The following is a 22,729-nucleotide window of genomic DNA, read 5'->3' as shown; positions in this document are numbered from 1 at the left end:
TTTCAATACCATCTCGATAACTTGCATGTAGCGCTTAAGCGTTTTTTCATTACTTAAATGGTCCCAGTGAGGCCTTTAACGAAAGGAAGCTCGTTTTTTTTTTTCTCGAATTACCCACCCCTTAAATACGCATTTTCCACGTGTACTGCCAAGGATTAATAGCACGATTCAAAATAATTACACCGGTTCCGCTGGCTCTCTCGTTCCTTCCTTTTTATAGCTACTGTTCCGTGACTCAATTTTCAATCTTCATCCAATTTGCCCCGTTCGGCGAGCAAGTTTATCGTGCGAGAGTGCACTATATTCGGTCGGTAGGAATTACACGTGATGCACTCGCGTCCATCGCGGATCATCCAGGTTAAGGTGTAACCGCTTTTCTCAATGGTGATTCTCTTCTATATCCCTTCTTTATTTTCTCATCTCGTTCCTCGGTTCGAGGTTGCGCCTGAAAAGCCGAAAAGCGGCGAGAAAATGCGGGTCGTATAGGCTGGCGAATAAGTCGGTGCGGCCGATACGGAGATGGCAAGTAAGTGAGTGCGGATTTTATCAATACCGACTAATCCGCGTTCTTTAGTTGCCAAACGAACAAAATGTATATAAAATACATAAAGACGTACGAAGATACGTACAGATTCGTAATACGTCGAGTATACTCGTCGAGCATTTGCTAGACGAGAGGAATATCTGTTTAGGAACCAATTTATCATCCATTTGGTAAAGTTGATGAAAATACGTATTTTATTGGGCTGGCAATTAAGGAAACACGGATCATATGTCGTGGCGGGGTTAATAGAGAGCGTGTAAGCGAGGCACCTCGCGCCACCTCGTCTCTCCGGAACAAAGGTGGTTAGAAGGTAACGCAGAAGGCAGCCGAGGATAGCCGAGAGTGGAGAGTATTTTCGAGCGGGCAGATAGCATCCCGAAAGATTTAGAGGGTCAGCGCTGCAATTAGCGATGTTTAGAAGCGAATTATGAGGCCGTATATCTCTCGTGCTCTGTATCTCTCTTGCTCTCCTTTTCTTCGACCGCGTTCCCCTTTATATATCCTTCTCTCACGGTGCAGTCTGGTTCCGCGGGCCGCTTTCATATTGCGCCCCGAAGAGCTTGGCCCGAGCCAGACACGAACAGCACGCATACACACGAGAGAATGAGAACGAAGCAGAATCGAGAGCCCGTGAGCCGTGTTTCACCTGCGCGTTTCGTGAACTGTCGGTGTATTTATTTCTTCAGTCGCGGCCGACGCGAATCCTCTTGAACCGTTAGCCGGCTGCAAATCGTTGGCAATCGTAACGCGGCTACCGACTTCCCTTCGACCGCGTCTCGCGCTTCTTCTTTTGCGGTTATTACGAAACGATCTGTCTCGATGATATCGGGTCGATCGTTAATTTTATAGACAGCCGCAGCCGCACGCTCGCAGTACATATTTTTCATCGGAATGAAAACAGTCGAGTGGAAAGAAGATGGTTTTTGCTTGTAATTTCTAGATCGATAGCCGAATCCTTTACGAGCCACGGTGCGTTTTGAATATTTCAACTTTCGACAGGTTTCCACGGTAATATGTAACATTTTTCAGATACACGATCCTCTTCTTTCCCGTTTATTTTCGGGAAAATCATTTCGCCCGTTCCGCTCCTCAAAGCGCACCTTCCCCTCTCTCCGTAACGTCGATGTACTTTTCAACCGGAGAGATACAGAGAACGTGTATCGGGGAAAGAAAGGATAGAAAAGAGGACTCGGAGCGTAAGAGCAAAAGTGCATTTCATCCCTCTCCTTCGAAAAGTATATCTCGCGCCACAAAATTCTACACCCAACGGATATTTTATTTTCCGTCAGTTTCATCGTTGTCGATGGATTCGCGTATTATTGTATACAGTATACGACGTACGTGTGTCTCTTCACCCAACAGGACTGAGAAAATCGAGAAGAGAACGAGAACACCGGACAGTGAGAAACGATAGTTTGCGCAGGGACGCGCTTCCGCGCCATTAAAAATTTTTTCTCCACGATTTTCACCGACATTAGGCGAGAGATGTAGGAAAGATGCGCGAGATTGGAGCTCCGGGTGATGTGTTAACCATTGCGTCGCAGTCAGAATGTTCTCCGCGCATAGGAAAAAAGCCCCCGAATATCTCTAAAACGTCGGTGAAAAGTATGAAAATTGCTGGACGGTATTTTTCTCCGGTGCAAAAGTACGCTCGGGACTCGCCAGCTTTGTTCCATCGCGCCTACAAAAAGATATGGGATAGAGGCGGAATAGGGGTCGTAAAGAGAAACTTTCTCCTTCGTCGTTTATTCCCAACTTCAATCATCCTGCTCGAAAGACGAACGTGCAACTTTCTTGTCTGTTCGACGGAAATATCGATTCTACATACTCGGGTATCGGTCTCTTTCTTCTCCAATTCTTCCAAATTCTTTCTACGTCGTTTTACTTCGGACGATCGAAAGAATCAAACGTAAAGAACGAAACTAGATAAGGTCCGGGCTACTGACAAAAAGGACAGGTAAATTTTGCAAAACGGTATTTCAATCGTGAAACTACCGACGCTTGGGTAAGCATCTAATCGTGGCAAGTTGCTCATGCACCAAAAATAAACATTTCGCCGAACGCGAGCTTTTCAGCGTCACGAGACTGAATTACCCTACGAAACTTCCAATTTATCTACGTCTCTATACTCGTTTTACCGAATCATCGCTAATTTGAAGAAACGCGAAAGCAAGCAAATGTTTGTTGTATTTTATACGCTACATATACGAGTTAACTTGGATGGTTCTCGTTCTTCGTCATCGTCGTCGTCGTCGTCGTTCTCGTCTTTCAACGTTCCTGCTGTCTGTTTCGATCGTCGCTACGCTGAAATCACCTTTCCCCTGCCGGGCTTCCTCGTCTACGAAAGCTGATTCGTAGAAACACCGAAGAAACGCTTGTTTGTCTTGTCTTTAATCCGTTCGAATGGAGGAACGAAACAAACGAACAAGTATAAAAGGGTTTTCCGCGTCGACTTTAATCGTCCCTGCTCGCGAACGAGGTGGCAAATCCTCTCGTCGCTCGTCTAAAGATTGCGTTAAGAATTTCACGATACCAGAGTCTCTCGTCGAAAAATCGCTATTTACGTTGCTGATTTCGATAGGACAAAGAATTGAACACGATTTACAACGATCGACGGGTGACATAAAATTTGACGCGCGATTTATTTCGTCGTTTGGGATGCATCGTTCGACGAATATCGTTTGCCGTTTCTCTCGCGGAATCATCGTATTGCCCGCTTATCGCGTTGTTATTACGAGAAAAATTCGTATCGCAGAACGCTAGAACGAAACGAAACGTCGATATAATCGATTCGACTAAAGAGACGCGTTCGTTAGAAATACGGTCAAAATACACAATTACGTTTGGATGAAAAGATCGACCTTTACAAGGTATGGCAAAGATTAACGATTGATCGATAAGCTACAGAGAGAAACAATAGTTTCGTCGTCGTTCTTCCGTGAAAACTTTTCGTGGCATTGGGGATTGTTAGTAGACAAGTCAGAATTGAACAAGAAGGTAAGAAGAGAGGTTGAAAACGCGAGACCCGGAGGAACGGAGGAATGGACAAGCAGGCGGCTCTGTTGCGCGGCTGTCACAGCGGCAGCTAGTTAAAGAAGTTTTTCGACGGTATGGCGACAGTCCCCCTCGTCTCGAAACTGTAGCCATTGTCAGCTTATAACGATGCAATAATAAAACCGACGGTCTAACGATCGGATCGTGTTTCCCGGAGACGCCGGTCTGCCCACGAACAATGAAACGTACATTTTCTTTCCGGTCATAATCAAGCAATCCAATTGTGCCGACTTATCGCGCAAGATAAAGCTTTCCATAAACTTTCGAGACAGCTTTTCGCGCTTAGCAATCGTCGATTTAATTCGTTCTTTTTTCCCTTTCTTTTTTGTTTTTTTTTTTTTTTTAACGATGGAACTCGTTTTATTGACCGCGTCGCAATTATTCCCCACGATCGTTTACGATACGCTTTCCTCTGTGATATCGTCGATGGATATCTCCTAACAAACGACGGTCCATCGTTCGTGCGGATCGTTCGATGCAATTTACACTCGGTCGATTTTTCTTTTTTTTTTTTTTTTTTTTTTTTGTCGCATAAAGCTATGGATGGGACAAGCTTCGTTTTCCACGTTCGTGAATATAAGAAGACTGAAAAATGACGGACCCTATTTCACTCGCAAAACCGCGTACACGACATTTCCTCTCACGGACGATTGGCTGGTTGTCAGATAGCGGTCTAATGCGTGGACGCGACGTATGTATAGAAGGAGGATGAGTTATTGGCGAAGTTCTCTCGTTGAAATAACGCGTCGGAAGGCACAGAAACGGGGACGGGGCTCTTCCTTCGGAGGAAGATCGACCGGTGGATACGCGAAAAAGTAATTTGCGACCGAATCCCTCGAGGGTGACCATAAAATTCCACTTTTTGGCCTGTCGCTGCCGTTCCTCCGCATCGCGGAGATATTCTCGCGTCTGTATCGTGAATGAGCCGGGAGGCCAATTATAATTCAGACTCTCGGGATTGTATAGAAATTCATAACGAAAGAAGGGGAGGGAAAAAAGAGGAAAGAGGGGACGCGGTAGATATCGGGAACGATAAAAACCGCGCAAACGAAACGGGAGAAACGCAAACAAGGAGAGAGAGTCGGGTATCTCTTTGCCATTAAATATCTCGCGTTAGATCCACTTTCGATCGGAGAAAAAATGAGAATACCGGCCTGTGCGCCAGAGTTGGGGCGTAATTCGAGTTTCTCTGTCCCCGACTCTCGAAGAAGAGGAAAAAGAAGAAGCCATGTAAGATCGCGGAATGAAAAATCGCGGAAAGAAAATGGAAGATGGAACGCGAGCGAGACCAAATACTCTGCGTTAACCGATGCGTGTACCGGTCTCGTGTATCGCCACGCTCGATCTACCGCTCGTTATTAATATCTTATTTTGCACGAGCATAAATATCGCGTGCTCAATGGAAAAAAAGGGAAACGCATTTGTTAATCGACCGAGAACGGATTTTACGTGGTTCTTCTTTTACTCTACTCGACTCTGTCGTTCCGACTGGTTCCTTTTCTTACCTCTTCTCCAGCGCGTTCCCTTTCTCTCCCTCTCCTTTTAGCTCCCACCATCGGTCTTTCTCTCTCTCCCTCTCTCTCTCACACACGCACACACTCTCTCTCTCTCTCTCTCTCTCTCTTTGCACGCCCCTCTTTAACTCGAGGCAATCTCGTTCGATAGAACTTATGTTAATTTGCATAGCCACCTCGAGTTCCGAGTACGATCAGGGGCCCCTATCGTATCGTTGTAACTGCGGCAATATTGCGTCGATATGAAGTTATCGTGCGTAACCGCGAAACGATACGGCGCCGATAGTTTCCATTTTTACGGAATCGTCGAGCGATCGTTTCGTGTGCGCAGACCACCGTTCCCGAGGAATCGGCGAGCGGTGAATTTATATACGGTGGTAATTTCTTCATTAAACGCGGCTCCGCGAGGCGATACCAATGTTTCGTAACTCGGCGATTTAATGCACTTGAGGAGAACGAAGGGAACGAGAGGAGAGAGAGAGAGAGGTTGCACGCGTACGCGAAATTGTTGTGCAACACGCATCGATTTTACGATACACCCGTTCCTGAAATCGACTCGCTAGTTGCTACCTGTTGGTACATAATGGAATTGTAATTACTTCTTCGAGATTGTGCAGGATAATTTTTGCGAGCCGCAAAACGTAAGCGCCTTCGGGAGAATTATTTGTGAATCGTTGTAAGATAAAATTAATACCGCCGATCGGTAATTGTAACGATTACATCGTAATCGCGATATAAATGACAATTTGCAAACCGTTAATTCGATATCTTTGATAGAGTTGCGGGATTTGCAGAAGGCCGGTAAACAATCGGTACTAAGCGTTTAAATTTAATCACCGGTACATTAGGTACGATCGGTTCATTACCGCGGTCGCGACTATCGAATTCGGAAAATAATTCGGCTATTCGTTAAACCCGAAGTTAATCACTCGTGTTAGACCCGATAAATGATTTTCAAAGATGCAAAATAGCACTCGGTGGTTTGAAATCGCCGTCTAACTTTGTCCTTCTCTATGCTCCCTCGTGCATATCCGCGTCTCTTTCTATATTGCCACATCGATGCATTAATATACCGAATAATCATAACGCATCGATGTATCCACAGAGATTAAATAATCCTGCTAATCGACAGCTCATAGCTCCATATAAACCAATCATCGTGTATTTAGTTATTTCTCTATGACCAAGCGAATCGTCAACAGCTTGGCCCGGCCTGTGGTCCACCGGCCGAGCCAGAAATGAATTCGAAATGCCCCTGCAGCGGAATACCGCTGCATAGCCCGGTGCACCAGACTCTGTCTCCTCTCTAATCGATCTTTTTCATTACGATGTCGTTAACTCGCGGCCCTCCGTTCCTTTTTCTTCAGCTGCATTCCATTAGTCGTCGTCCGTGCATCCTTTTACCCATCCGTACAGTTCCTTTACGTACTCGAACGAATACGTACCTACTCTACATACGGTATGGCCGTGATGCATCGCGACACGAGTACGAATCGTCGATATTTCATACAAATCGCGCCACTGAAAAGTATTGATGACTTCGAGAGTATTATCGCGTCATCTGCAAAAGTACCATACAAGATCTGGTACCACCGTGCCAGTGAGACCAGCAGGATCGCTCGATCTCGCGTATAGATGCGTCGCTTTCGTTCGTTAAACCTGGTGTACGCTCGCTGTACCACAGGAAACGAGATATCGCCCTTTCTGAACGGGCATACCGAGTTGTTTCTACGACCTCGACGCGATCCCATATCCAATACGTTACCCATTACTCTGTCGTCAGCGATATCCTAACCTGTCAAAAGGGACAGGTACGTCTGCCTCTCTAACCGCTTCTGGATCTATTCTGGCATCTACGTTCGGGTTTCGTCATCGTGAAAATTGTCGCTCCGATCGTAGTTCCAATTACTACAATCTCTTTTGGTCTTCTGTCTCTTGTTTCTTTCTTGCCTTCTTTCTTCTAATCAACCGAATAGGTAACGTACGAACGAAGCGCATCGTGAAAATTTTGTATGAAATTTCTCGCGAAACTTAGTACGAATCCATTGGCACGTTAACCAATTGACTCGTCAAATCTTGTCTTGTCTAGTAACTCAGACAATCTGACAAATGTAATCAATCTTGTCTATACGTTGGACCCCGAGTCCGACGTAACAGGAGAGCGGAACGAAACGATATAACAGGCAATCTCACTTCTGAAAAATTGAAGGGAGCAACAGGATAGTCCTGATCGGTAGACCGCAAGTAGAAACCGGATTCTTCGTTTACCGAACGACCGCTCTAACCAATTGAGCTATTCACGTTGTCGGCAGCTTTTTCTGTCTAGATTTAATATTCGATGAAACGGTTCGCTGTCTGTAAACTCTCGTAATATCGCCGCGTTCGATCGCCACCAAGTGGGAAAGCGTCCTCTCGTAAATTGCGTTCGATCGAAGACTTGCGAAACGTTCTAAGGAATACGAGGGAATGGAGAGAGGTTAAAGCAACCGGTCGTTCGCCAAGAACTTGGTCAAACTTTCGGACACGGTTTCAAACCACTACCGATCTTGGCCAGATATTCGTCCGCCTGTTAGAAATTCCGTCCGAGGATTGCTTATTCGACTATCAGCGACGCGATAATAGCGGATCAGGGGATAGAGGGACCTGGCGATTTGCTGACGCCACTGGTTAGACGCAAATACGATAGAAACGAGTAGCTTGCTATCGTTCGTCGGACAATGGCTCTATCGCTTGCGAAAGGAATCTCTTGACCCTTCGGACTGGACGCGATAGGTCGCAAGGCAAATATTTTCTTTCAATATTTTGCCACGGTTTTACATTAAACGCATTGCAACGTGCTTGCAGGGACAATTATACACGTATGTCAGAGATACGCGACGAAATGAAGATCGATTTCAAGATCGGCCTTCGTTATCGTCGATGACTTTCAGTTCATTCGACGTTTAAATTATTCTGATAGAGCGTAATCTACAGAGTCGATTTAAACAACGCTTCGACATAGTCGATTGTCAAGCGCGATTATAAACTATTGTCGGATCTACAGTCGGATTTAAACTTAGATTCAGAGTTATGGTCGATTTATAGAAACGTATATTTTATTCTACCGAATGACTGCAGCGAACAGTTTTCTGGCTTAAAAATCGTAGCAGCGGAACCTGTCACTCGAATCTGCCCGCGTAATATAAGCTCGCGTGCATCGTTTTAAAATTCTGTCCGGCAAAGAGAAAACTGAAAAGGGAAGGAAACCGACGAAACCTTTACCAGGGCAGACGCGGCTGCAAGTAGAATTAATCTCTCCAATCAAGCTAATTCGTTCCCAGGAAAAGAGAACATTTAAAAAAAGATTTTCCACGTTCAAAATTTTTTCGCGTGCTTTTGCACTCGACGCGAGTAGAAACGAAAAATATGAGAGGGAGAGAGAGAGAGAGAGAGAGAGAAAAGAAAGAAAGAAAGAAAGAAACGTGGAACAGTTTTCGAATTTCGCGTTTTTCGCGAGTAGGCGAGCCGGAGGATGACCGTAACGCGGTACATTTGTAATCCCAACAAACAGCATGGACTGTCCCGAAATTTACAGGCGCGATCGTCCGAATAATTTCAGGTATTACCAGCCGAAATTTTCCTATCTTGTGAGATAAATCTGTAGCAAAGCTTAATACGGTACTTGCTGCTAATTTCGTCGGAATTATTATAATTTCGTAGCAGTTACAGTGCCGCAGTTCGATTATTATTGGTCTCAGTCATTACGTGTACCCGTGATTTTCGATCTATTTTTATTCGCGCGTAATCCCAACACAGCGGATGGGGAGGGGGCGCGGGTTTGGACATGGAAAAGGGATTGGCCACGGAAATCCAGCTCGTTTCCTGTTCCTCGTGCAACGAGGATCCGACAATGATCGCGGCCGATCACTCGATCCGTAATGAAAATTCCAACCTGCATTGATATGCATCTACAAGATTCCGGCAGCAGCCAACTGCCGCTCGCCGTTCATTTCGTGCGATTTCAGGACTTTCCAACGGAATCTCGTAAAAGCGAATTCTTCGCGACGAGAAGCACGTTTACCTTCCGACGCGTACCGCGGCTCCTCTAAAACAGCTCTAAATCGTGATAGAATGCGCTTCGCCAGACATTCCCAAACAAGATAGATCAATCGCGTATCGAGATTCAATATGAATCCATCGAATTCATATACCTTTCTTCTCCCACGATGAGTTCTTATCTCTCCAATTGATACTTGTCTACCTGAATCGAATAATTTAACCAGACTACTAGGTTGGCGTTCGATTTTGAAATATTTTTGATTAGAATGTCTCGGCTCGCTTTGCACCAACGGTTATCGTTATTATCACGCGAATAGGACATAATCGGTGGTCACTATAAATTCTTCGCGTGACAATACTCGATACAATTAATATCTAGAATGGACTAATTACTACACAAATTACAGAGGTTCTCCTCGTTCCGGTGCGCCGACGTTGCTCTATATCGGTCATTGATTATCATCGCTCGTGGACCGGTTATTTATTACCGAATTGAATTATCGACGAGAACCGAGCGTGCTCCAGGGAACAACCGTACTCTCGTTCGGCAACTTTTCATTTTTCCTACGTGTATGTGCAGAGCTTTGGCGCGCTGAAGCGTTTTAATTATTTGTTCGATAAATAAACAGGTAGGTGTAATCGTCAGATCGATAGAGATAGTTTTCGTCGCCGGGCGTCGTTATTACAGCGGAACATGCTATTAATATAAATACTTCCCGTGACAACACTCGGTTCAATTAATTCCCAGAATCGTGTAGCTAATTACAGCGCAAATTACAGAGGCCCTCTCTTCTCGGTCGAGTGCGCCTGCTATTACGGCTTATACACCGGGCCCGGCGATTATCGTCGCTGTCGACCGATTATTTGTCACCGCGTCTGATCGTCGACAAGATCCAGCCGAGCGCTTTTTCCTCCATATCCCCGGCGTTTTGTCACGCGCGTTTGATCGGATTCGGTATCGGTGGAATGCGGAATTTGCAAAAACAAGCATCGAAAACACGGCGTGGCACACAGTCCTGCACACGGTGCGCCGCGTGCAGGATTGTTTGGTGTGCGACCGCACCTATACACGCGCGTACGATCAGGGCCCGACACTCGAAAACGCTTGGACCAGAGAGTTTGACCGGATCTGCAGTCGATTCACTGACGAAATGGATGGGAATTCGAGAGCGAAAGTGCCGCTAGTACACGAGAACTACCGCCACCTTTCATCGTTTTTTCTCTGCTTTTTTCATCTCCCACCCTTCTCTGCCTCTTTTTTTTTTCTTTTTTTTTTTTTTTTATTTCATTTTCGGACGACAAGCAAGAGACAGTGCGAAGCGAAACCATACAATAGCCGTATAAAAATGCGCAATACGTAAAAAGGTATAGCCAAACGGATTGATATTTCTGCCGTCACATAGAATCAGGTTGCATGACCTATACTATAGATCCTGTGTTATAGTTACCAGTTCCGCTTGTAGAACATTTCAAATCTGCGAACCTCGCTTTTAAATTAGTCTCCGATTTATGCTCCAAGTATTTCGAACGTCTGCGATCCTCGTCGATGTTACCACCGCTAATTTCCGGATGATGTTCGCGTTTCGATGATTAGAAAGGTTCTGCGAATCGTCGAAAGGATATACGAGACGATTGGTCTCGCCGGAAACGAAACCTCGTTCGAGCCCCACTAGATTGACTCTATTCACGGACGGGTTAGCGGTAATCGTTTGAGAAATTTAGTTTTCGGTTATGCTCGCCGCAAGAACACGAGAGTATCCAATTCGATACGATCATAGCGATGCCAGGCTGTGTGCTCGATATTGCTTCATGTTACTCGATTATCTAAATTCCGTGGTGAAGTAACGGTGTTTTTCGAAGGTTTTTTATCTCTCAAAACTGACTAATAGATCGCGCGATCAAGTTCCATCGAATCGGATATACGAGTATACGTATAACGCTGATAAATTGAAACGAAGTGTTCAACCGCTTCCCACTACGCCCATCTATAGAAATTTTTATTCTTTTTTTCAAACTATCCCGTTCCATCGGACGCACGTACGTAGCTCGCGTTTCGATTCGCCTATTTTATTCAATTATAACGATATCGGTCGCCTGGATATCAATAATACACCGATATTTGATCAAATTTGATCGAACTCGATCAAACTTGCAGCAGTACTCCGGAGTTGAAAAGCGTATGTAGGTGGGTCAAAGGGTGTCCATGGCGCGAACAGCGTAGAATTTTTGAAATGTTTTTTGACTAATAGACGGGGTCCGCGGGCGACGTGCCAATTCGTCGCTCGGTTTTGAACCGTGTAACGTCGAATGACGTCGTTGAACCGGCGCGTTGTACGGCAGGCATTCGGAGCTCGGACCGCAACGTTTGGTAAATTTGGCCACCCAGAGGTAAAGCAACGGTAATAAATGAGCGGCGAGCACGCTGCCAGCGTGCCCGCTCCAGGTCCAATTTCCCAGGAGGTTATACCGGGCAAAACCGCAGCCTAAAAACAATATCCTACTGCTACGGGCTAGTGACAGTGCCCGATAGGTGGCTATACCGCGACGATAACTTATCGTCGTCCATCTAACATCCGAAAAGGTAATAACTTTCGCGACGGGGCGGGATCCACGGCAAAAAGCTAGCCGAGATTTCGGAGATCGACGAGTCGTTCGAACGAACTCGCTCGATGAAAGTTGGCTACGGTTCACTCGTCGAAGAAAAGACCTCGTCCCTATCTCGGGTTGCGCGTCGCGCGCCTCGTCCACAGGAATAAGAAGTTTAGCGGTAAATTTCATTGAGGGGATCGAGCGCGTAATATCGTGCGATTCTTTAGGAAAAGGGGATCGATCGAGTCTGGAGAAAAAGGAGGAGAAACAACGGAGAAGCTCGTGAGAAAAATCCACGGAAATTATTATGCGATCGCCGAAAAATCCCTCGAGTTTTATTTGGGCATGACGGCTCGTCGATTTCTCGAGTTTTCCACTTGCGAGTATCGGCGAGCTCTCTCTTGAAAAATTCCGACGTAGCTGGGGCGTGTGTCCGTACAGTTTCCTTCTCGCGACAGTCGGACCGTATAGTAACCGAGCGTTTCGACGAAGCGGGGCGAACAGGGAGTCGAACGAAGGGGTGAAGGAGAAAGGAGGAAAATGTTGAAAAGGGAACAGAGCGAGAGAAGTAAAAAGAGAGCGCATTGGAAGACGTACGTCGAAGGAGAGGTGAATTCTGGAGGGTTTGTCGATTTACTACTCGAAGATAGATAGTTTACTCGAAGTCTGAGCACGAAATGATTTCAGAGCTACGGGTGCGGCAAGCACTTGCCTCCTCTATCTATTTCGACCCGTGTTTTCCTCTCTCTCCGGCCTGTCTCTTTCTCTCCTATCCCATCGGCAACGTTCCATCTCCGTGGCCTTCTCTCGGCCCCCCTACCCTCTCAAGGCAGTCGAGTTCCACGAGCAAAGAGGCACTGCGGACATTGGGTTGTATTTCATAAAGTGAGAAGCCAAGTTCAGGCCGGGCTTGAAAGTTCGTCGAGGTCCGACCCTGAGACGCGCACTTTAATACAAGTTTTCCATTCAGACCAAGGCGACCGCTTTTCTCTTTCTCTCTTGGCGCGTTAGTTTATTAACTGGTAAGGAGAAACCGGCGCCAGGCGCCTGGCCGCGGGGGCGGCTTTCGTGGTGCTCTCGAGCACGCTCGCAAAAACGACGCTGAAACGAAGTCCGTGTAGCAAGAAGACGTTATGTGACACGCTCGTGAAAGTGTTATTTACGACCACGCCGCTTCCGGACCGCGACACGATGCACGTGGTTGCACGCGGATCGCGGACCAGCAAAAATTTCTGTCGCCAACGCCGACACCGTAATGAACCGGCGCGGTGAATATGTCGCGAGCTTCACGAGCGTTGTATTATATTTGTCACGACGCAGACCAATTCGTCGCGATGCCTAACCGTACGACGATGCTTTTTTAACGAAAATCGATTCGGTTTTTTGCTCGTTTTTCTTCGCGATTTCTGTCTTCGCGAAGGAAACGATCGGAGGAATGGCCAGCTCTTTCGAGTATTCGTCCGAACGAAATACGAACGTAGGAAAGCGTTACACTGGCGTGTCACGCTGTCGTACAGCTGGCTACGCAAATTTTTACTTTACGCAATATTTTTAAATTGAATCGTGCTTCCTCCGAATCGTGAATCGTAGCTAGAAAATTGATATTTAATTTCTCCGCGTGTATTGCACGCCAATCAGCGTTCAACCGTTTGAATTACGTTAATTCTTCGCTTGAAACGAACCGACGCACAAAGAGTACCACGAAAAAAGTATGTATTTTCTTTTCTGAGCTGATCGAATCACGGGACCAGCAGCCGTGTTATTATGATACGAACGAATCGGTCTTCCAAAAAAGTCGAGTTCGAGCGAGCTTTTGCGCGAAGCGACCCTCGATCTGGCCTCGCACGCTCCCCCGCCTGTTTCACGGCGTATAATAATGGCGAGAGGCATGGGGGGGGGGCAGCATTAACGATGAATCTTAACTGCCGAACTTTAATATGCACCGAAAAAGCCGAACTTCCGGAATCTCTCGAGCATAGACAGAAAAATGGAGATCACCGAACAACGGGAAGAATCTCTCGGTGAAGATGCTCCATGGGAAACATTGCGAAACGTTTGCCGAGATTATAATTTCAGGGCAACTCCGCGAGCGCAGCGAGTAACGAGCGACTATTCATTACAAGTACGTACGCACGTACATCGCGCGCACAAAAACCACCTCGCCCTATAATTATCTCGCGATGTCTTGGTAATGAAAAATTATTGCTAATAATTATTCGTAAACGTTAGAAACGCCTTTGCTCGGGCAAGCTCCGGCGAGAACTTTCCACGTCGTCCTTCTCGCTAACTCGTCTTGCCACCTTTCTTAATCTTTCGCGCGTTTTTCCTCTCTTCTCTCTGCTAACCCTTTCTCGACGCCTACGAAAGAATTATAATCAAACACCGGCGGAGAGAGCCAGGCAATTAACCACTCCTCGATGTTTCTAAAACGCGATACCCGTTTCTCTCTTTCTCCGTGGCGCTTTTCCTCGCGCTGCCGATCCTTTCTTCTCCCGTTGCCACGTTTCGCGCGTTTGCATAATTAAGGCGCATAATTTCTCGAACCGTTAAGAAATTACTACGAGTTTCTTCGCGCACACGGTTGCCTTCTTTTCTTGAACTGGTTCATCAGTATGTTCGGTCCGTGCAATGTGCTGCCGCCAGTAGCGAGGGAAAGGTAAAGAGAGTTTAGGAATTTTTCGACCTCCGCGCACAGCCGAGAAACCTGTTCTTATTTTGCGTTTACGCGCGTAGCCTCGCGTCGCTCCAGCTGCCTTTTCTCGCCATCAGTGCCTCGTCTCTCGCATTACCGTCGTAATTACGTTTCCTACAATGGAATCGTTACTTTCTACGCTCGCGTATCGAACGCATCGGTGGCGTGTTTCGGCGAAAATGAACGTAAAATCATCGCCGTACAGACCAGAATGAAAATAAGAAACAACGTCGGGGTTAGCGATCCAATTGGCGTAGCTAGTAACAAGAGACTAAAAGATTCTCGATATCCTACTCTGATCGATGGGGAACGATTCGCAATCCTATCAACGAGTAAGCTCGTTTTACTGAAAATCGAGATTTTTCCGGATCCTCTTTCCTTGTTTCCTTCCATTCCCGTACACGTATTAGAACTCCATGGCAATCTTTTTGCGACCGAGATATAATATCTCCCATAGGTTGACCAATCGTATCGCTCTTCGCGGAATTATCCGGCGAGGTGATTTTTTTCTAAAGAATAATATCGATGCGATAGCCAATCAGTACCAATTGCCCGCGGCTATTTGCCTTCTGATTTTCTCCAATCACAGATAAACCGAAACAAAATGATTCCAAGATGAATCAACTACTTTTTCATACGATCGTATAACGTACGCGTGCTATTTTTACAGTTCATAAAGCCATTGACGTTGGATTTCGTCTTCAAAGATTTATACCTGCGTTATTGTTTCAAAAAATATTCCCGATCGTTTCCCTCTTCACAGTTCATAAATCAATCCGCTGAAAACGGGCTACGATTACGACGTCTGTTTTACTCACCCTCGAATTCCGTCGTTTTCTCGTTTCGGAACGCGTATATTTCGATCGATGTCTTTCTTAAATCCTCGCTGTATTTCGCTTGCATATTTTATTGTACAACGCTGGAGAAGATTCCTGCTTTGTAGCTAACGCGAACGCCAAGGTAACGCGCGAGCCGATTCACGAAACGATTCAACGTAAAATCCAGATTTCTTGGTTGGCGAATTCGGTGTTATTAGAATCGTCGGTCGTAACTTTGATATTCTAGTTGCAGCTGATTTTAAAACGCAACGCTACCTTCTGGATAGATGAAAAATGAATTACAGCCCTCCTGCGGCCGATTCAACTTGGATACGCTTCCTTCTCATTTTTCTCTCCCCAGCTTGCTTCTTCGACATTTGGCTAATATTTCATCCGCGGTTATTCTCAAATGTCTATTAACACAGCGTCGCTGTAAATTCGTCTTCTATTTCAGTCGGCAATAATCGTACATCACGGTGAAACGCAACGAGGAAAACAGTGTCGTAAAGAACGCGTTCGCGGTAACTCGTTTTTCCCGCTACATACGCGAAATTGGATAAAGCAACGTTTCGAATAGCCGCTCAAATATTTAACGAATTCGAGGCACTAGCGCATTCCCGAGATACATCTATCTGCTGCGTGTTTTATCCTGAAACGATAATTTATCTAGTTTTCGCTTGCTCGTAATTCATTAAATCCAATCTCTCAAGATTAACATCTCGTTTCTCAATCTTCGTAATTATCCGATCCAATTATCGCGTTAATTGGAGACGGTAAACGGTACACATACCGCGACGCGTGACTATCGTACTCGTAATTTAACCAATACGATTTGCCGCGCGAGATCGTGGTTCAATTTCGTACGATATCCCATTCCGGAGCAGCTAATAGCTCATCTCGTCCAAAGCACGAAAATTAAATAGGTTTTTGTTCTTTCAGCTTGATCATCTGACTAATGACTATCTGACGTCGGGTATAGTACGGAGGCGTTTATAAATCAGAAGCAAGCATTTGCCCGTGAAACGTTTAATTTTTGCTCGGGACAGAACGTTCGCCGAGAAATCGTAGAAAAAGGATAAAACGCAGGACCAACTTCCGTACCTTCGTTTCTACATTTTCATTTCCACGATTTTAGCTCGAAGAACTTTACGGTCGGCGGCAACGTCCGGCCATAATAAAAATTCTACGTGCGCGACGAGAGCTACAGATCGCCAAGTATTAACACAGAAGCGAAATATAGAAGACCAAGGAATTCGTTGAAACGAGACAGAAACTACGAATTAAACGTTGGCGATACGAGGCCGCGGAACTATTTCTCCGCTCGCGATCTTCTTAGCTGGCGATTTATTGCCAAACATTCCCGCAGATCTGTTCGCGATCAACTTGTACCAGCCATTATCGTCGAAACTTCTTATCAACGATGCCGTTTCTTTGCAGCCAGCCGCTTCAGACCGGGCCGAGAAAAAGGTTCGTGGAACAGAAGGGAGAGAAACGAGGTAAAAAAGGCGACGAAGGAAGGACGCGAGCCATAAATAAGCATCGGGGAAAAAGCGTAATCCCTTATCGTTTGTGTATTCTACGGCGACGCCTAACAATAAAGGAAAAGTTTCTTCGTTCTTCGTTCTCTCTGCCGTCTCGGTCCTGGTCATCCTTTTCGTGCACCGTTTCTCCCCGCCTTTCTTCAGCATCGCTCGCAAATCGTATGTCGCCCCCGGATGCAGGAGGAAAAAGCGAGCGCAGTCTGTCTCGCGTTTGTCGACAGGGGTGCAGCACGGGCTGCGGGAGCCGAAGCAAAGAGGGTGGTGGCAGAAGAAACGTAGATTTCAACTGCACGGAACGGAGGGAGGCATCGCGAAGCGTGGATATGACGAAGGGAAATAAGAAAAAGAACGATACGCGAAGAAACAGCGGAAGAACGAAGGAAAAAGACAGGTGGGATTGTGAAATAGAGGGATGAGAGCATGGGGGGAGAAAGAGGCAGAAAGAACGAAAGAAAGAAGGGGGTTAAGAAATCTTTTAAGAGATGCGACGCTTTAAGGACGTATTAAAAATGGCAGGCGGCGGAGAGGCCCGAGGTGCAGCCTGCAGTTTACTGTGGTATAAATTAGACTCGCTGTTCCAGCATAATCTGATATATTAACGAGTCAAACCTCGGTTCTCTGCGCTCTCTCTGCCGCGACGAGAAGGAACACATCGTCGAAAGACGAGGACACGGCTAAACGCTGCGTAGCCAGGTGAAAAAAGGACGAAACAACTGACGAAGAACGAAAGGAACAAAGATGGGAGGAGGTGAGTAGAGATAGAGATAGAGAGAGAGGGAGAGAGAGAGAGAGAGAGAAAGCAGTGATGACTGGTGAGGGGAGGGAGGGAAGCCCGCGGGACGTATCGTCGATTTTTACTTGCTTAGTATCTCGGTTATAGTCTCGCAGTTTTTACGGTCCGGCGATCTCGCCGGGGCTTAACGCCGTAATTGAAATTGTGGCCTTGCTTATCGGCCTGTCGTAACGTTGAGAAATGGATCTTTATTAGGGAGCTGCGCGCAGAAGTGGCGAGCTGAAGGGTGCTGAGAAATTTAAGGGGAAAGGGAGGTCTCCGGAGTGAAACAGAGACAGACGCAGGGATTAAGATAAAGAAAGGGGGAGGAGAGGGACGGGCTTTGGCAGAAACAAAATGATATCGAGTACGTTGCGGCAAGAGAGGAAATCGACCGTGCCGAAGACTTAAATACTTCTCTTTACAGTTCGCTCGCCTCGAGCACGGTTCACCAGTGATCGTGGGCGTCCTGCTCCTACGCGAAGGACATTGACAACCCTTTAAACATCGAGAAACTCACGAAATAGAACAATTGGTGTGTGAGATCTCGAACAACGACCAACGTTGTAGTGTCAAACCGAGACACGGTGGTATTAGAGGATGAATGAAAAGACGTTAAATCTGAAGTGAGAACAGATGTACAGCGAATTGGTGAACAATCGACGACTTAGCATCGGTTAGATCGAAAGGGAAGTCGCGTCTAATTAGAGGCGTTATGAATTACAACGGAATAATCGTTATTATTTAACACAAAGAGAGCGTAATTACCGGTGGCCCATAAACAGATTATATCGAGGCCGAGGGAATTTATTTTCGAAGCAGTGGGACGATGGTGTAGCCGGTGAATGGTGATGAAGATTGCGTAAAAGCGTGACGCTCGCTAGTAATGAGAAAGAAGCCGCCTCATTATGATTTATTTGTCGCGGTCAATTAGAGCGAGCCGCTCGCCTCTCGCTGGTTCCGAAGCCAGTCGACGTTGGATGGAAGAAGAAGAGGAAGGCGATGAAGGAATTACGTGGACTCTCGTAAAACAGCTTAACGGTCTCTCGGGAGAGTATCGAGTGCGAGTTAAGTGGGTAAAAAAATTGCTACGCCTGAACGGAGAGACGCGTTTTTCTCGAGTCACCCTCTGATAATTCGTCGAAGCACTCGTTGCTCCGACCTTCCGATGCTTCTTGCCAATAGCCCCTTGTGATTAACTTAAGTTCTAAATCGGAGCCTGCTTCGGCCGAATGAATCGCAGTCAAACCCACGTAATTGCATTGCCACCGATCATAATCATAACCGTAATTACGTTCTATCGTCTTAATTGTAATTTTATTCGCCGATAATACCGAGCATTAAATAAATAAACGTATATAGATATATACGATGATACGCGCGGCGTGATCATTATGCCGTAACGTGTTTGTCGCATATTTAACGGTCAGCTGATAATAACAATCGCCAACATTGTGCGCGATAATCGCGGTCGACGTAAATCCGAAATTCCGAAATCGATGCTTGTTCGCTCATGTGCGCATCTCGTTCGTTATACGATGAAAAAGAAAAGTTCTTTTGTGACGGTATTAATAATTTAGCAGAGAATAATGATCCGAGCATCCAGCCTCTAGCCTCTATACCGTATCAGCTTCATAGATCGTTAGGTATATCTTGTCCCTAATTATAAGTCTCATTAATGAAGATTGATTTCGAATTCAACGCCGGTAATAAACACCGATTCAGCATACAGCACGTAATCACGGAATGTCTGACATACAGCGGACTATTAATTCTTATTAGAAATCGTTACGAGCCAGCGTCTTTCGTCCCGTCGCGAAACACAATTTGCTAATCACGAAATACCTTGGAGCATCGATCCGCGAGAATAGCTTCTCACGTTTAATACGATTCTCACGACTCTTAAAAGACACGCATTCGAAAGTGCCATAGATAAGATCCGAACTACCATGATTCTACCGTTTCCCGCACGGTCACAGTGTTTCCGCGTCACCGAGACGAATCGATAGCTCGTTTTAATTGAAAAACGAAAAAGAACGGAAAAAGAAAAAAAGAAACGCGGGGAACGCGACCGAGAAGATTAAAACTAATTCAATTATCGACGCCACGCAAAAGGGACCCGTTCGTGGAATTAAATCCTCGATATTAGAACCCGGTTCACCGTTCACGGGCACCGAAAGAAAATTCCCATAGGATCCCTGGAACGATCGTAACGGCCACGGTACACTAGGCCAGCACGCTACGAACCAGCTACGAATCGGCTACAAAGTAACCGAGAGAGAAAGAAAAAGAGGAGAAAAGAAGAGAAAGTGTCTTTCAGGAAATCGCAAGTGACAGAGAGACGATAAAATCTGCCGTTTCTATTCCGTTGAAGGAAGCGGTGCGGCAGCGGTGGTAGCGGCGCCGCGACGGGATAACGACCGTGCATTGTCCGGCGTCGTTGGTCTGATTGGTGCATTTCCGCAGGTGCAACAAGGTACGACACGAAACGTAACGAGTGCCTTTTCGACGAGCCAGTATTACTTTTATTCCGATGGTGGTGAACCTCGGAGGTTCGCCAGCCTCTTACGTATGTATCGTAAGCATCGGCGAACGCCGCGTAAGCGCACGGAAATACTCGTTAACGTCACTTCTCGTCGCTGTCGTAATTCAAACCGCACTCCATCTCCTTCTTCTCGTGTGTCCCCCTATCTTCGTGTCCCCGATTCGCATTCGTACGCATTCTCTGCCCCTATCATTTTGCGTTGCATCGGCGCGAGCGCGTCTCAGCCACGCAACGAATAACGAATCCGCGACCAACCGAACTCGGGCAAAACATTCCACGACATTTACATGGCCTTTTTACGCCACCTGCATTTTCCAGCTATCGTATTAGCAACGCACTGGCAACGTATCGTTCAGCCAACATTGTTCGGCCCTTGTTAATCGGTTTTATCTTCCACGCAAACAGAGGAGCGTCCGGTATGCGCTCTACGTTCGCCAGCGTTTCTACGAATCCGGCTATTGCGGATTTTTCCCGGGAAATCTGTTCTCGCCGTGTACTCTGATCTATTTACGAATGCGAAGCGAATTTACGTGCGTAGCGTGTTTTTGATATTAAATCGCGTGCTGACGTAGAAACGTTCGTTCGTTTTATTCCATGTTTATTTGTATCGTTATTTTCGCTTTCGATTTTAAGAAATGCACGAGGATAAAATTACTAACGTCTCTTTCCGAAGAAACTTTAATTCCTTAGTTGGAGTTCGTCGGATGAATATTACGGTTGGAACAATGTAACCGGCGAATTCACGAGTTAAGGGAGTTGCGAAGCTGCGTCTCGTATAAAGTCTTCTCCGGTACCGAAAATGTCCCTTTGCATCGACTTTACGCGCGCATTGAAATAAGTGCGTACTTGTCGCACGGAAATCCTCGTTAACGTCAATTCTCGTCGGCGTTGTAATTCAGGGAACGTGCCTCTTTCTTCTTCTGGTTCCTCTCCTTCTCCTCCTCTATACCGCTCCGCACCTTCCTTTTTTCTGTCACGTACCTACGCGGGTATATACGTCCCGCTGTCGCTCCGCGAACTTTCCGAAGGCAACTTGTTCGCGGATAATGGAAATACAAGCCAGCGCGTTTCGACGCATTCGTTTCGAAGCCGGCTCGCCTCGAAACGTGAAACAAGCCGAACGAAGGTGTATAATGCTGGCTCTCTCGACGGTGATACAAATTTAGTATTAAATGGACACGTCCGAAGTTCCATCTCGTTACACCGTTCCTATTCTTTCTTTTTCCTTCTCTCCGCCGTCCAAGTCTCAACTACCACTGAATTCCACCGGCTACACGGATACAGGTTGTCCTGACTCGCGCCACTTACCGCTTGTAAATATAAGCTGACCGATATAACGAGCACAGCGAATGTAGTCAGCAGCGACGCGACGCCAGCTTCCCTAAGTGACCGTACACGTCGAAACAATAGAGCGAGAATATTTTCTATGGATACCGAACGCGACTGTCTGAATGTGAAGGCGTTGTTATTCTCTTTAAGCTGTTTGCTTAAGTGGCCGTTCGTGGGTATCGGTAAAAATGATAACCCACGCGAATAGAATATTATCATACACATTACGGTGCTGCTAGAATGGTAGTATTATTAACACCGACAATCGAGATATAGGAAACAGCATCGTAGTTTAACCATCGAAGAACACGAGGCAAAGATCGCCAAACGATTCTATCCGATTCAGTTTCCTCGGTCTATTAGCCAACCGCCTGTACAATATGCAGAGTGTGAATTCACGAGAGATACAAGTTTCTTCGCTCGACGACGATGATGTCGTCGCGCTTTCTTGCGCCCGATGAAATTTCCTCGAAGTCGATTCACCGAAGGATAATGGTAACGTGGCGTTCGGGCTGTTGTACCAGCGACGGCGGCGGCGTTTCTACGGGACGAAAGAAAGTGGTGGTTCTTCTTGTTCTTCGTTCTTTTTTACGGGTCTCGAGTGTCAGAACGAACAAGCGGGATTTGCACGCGGACCTCCGTGCAGGTAGCAATCGGCTTATTTCCAATCGATTCGGTCCGCGGCAAGTTTCTTTCTTCCTCCTCTCTACCTCTCTGCTTCCCTCTTAAGCTGTTCTTCCGTACCTGTTCTCTTCATCTTCCATTCACGTGCCTTCATCTACCGATCCGCTATTTTTTTCCGCTATTTTTTTCCCCTATTCCACGGCACTCTGTTCCTTTCTTTACTTCCAACCGTGTACGATGGATCGCTTGCCTTCTCGTCGAAATTATGTCTGAAACGATGCGTTTCAGCAACATCGGCGAATCCGGATACGCTGCCAGAATCTTTGACCGTAGCAATGTAAACAGGAGAAACGTATCGAGAGTGGAACGACGAACTAGATTAATTCGCTGGCGCCAGTAAGTTTAGTGGAGCAGGACGCCGTGTCCGATTATGACCGACTAATTCCCCTATCAGCAGCGCTCAATGTATCTATACTCCATGCATCGTACGCTTCCCACGCTTCTATCCAAATATCTCAATTTAGCGAATAAACGTGCAACACACTGCTAGTACAAAATAATATTTATATCGATCCCTCTTTTTAATCAGCTAATTAACTTCAACTAATTTCAACTAATTTCCAGCTAAAATAGCCTACTTTCCGATAATATCGTGGAATATCGTATACG

The 22,729-nt window shown here is 46.2% G+C and overlaps 1 protein-coding gene and 1 long non-coding RNA gene across 2 annotated transcripts in view; both read right to left on the bottom strand.

Moving 5' to 3' along the window:
• The window catches only part of LOC139988242 (latrophilin Cirl), a 365,567-nt gene that overhangs the window by 326,272 nt on the left and 16,566 nt on the right, over positions 1-22,729 (bottom strand). The gene's annotated exons all lie outside the window — the stretch shown is intronic.
• On the bottom strand, positions 4,095-7,075 carry LOC139988033 (uncharacterized). The gene is made up of 2 exons (XR_011800013.1): positions 5,196-7,075; positions 4,095-5,162 (listed from the first exon to the last, which is right to left on the bottom strand). It is a non-coding gene; the product is annotated as an uncharacterized lncRNA (long non-coding RNA).

This window comes from Bombus fervidus, chromosome 6 (genome assembly GCF_041682495.2).
Source record: "Bombus fervidus isolate BK054 chromosome 6, iyBomFerv1, whole genome shotgun sequence".
In the NCBI taxonomy this organism is placed as follows: domain Eukaryota; kingdom Metazoa; phylum Arthropoda; class Insecta; order Hymenoptera; family Apidae; genus Bombus; species Bombus fervidus.
The sequence above is the reverse complement of the archived record's forward strand: the minus strand, read 5'-3'. Positions and strand labels throughout refer to the sequence as shown.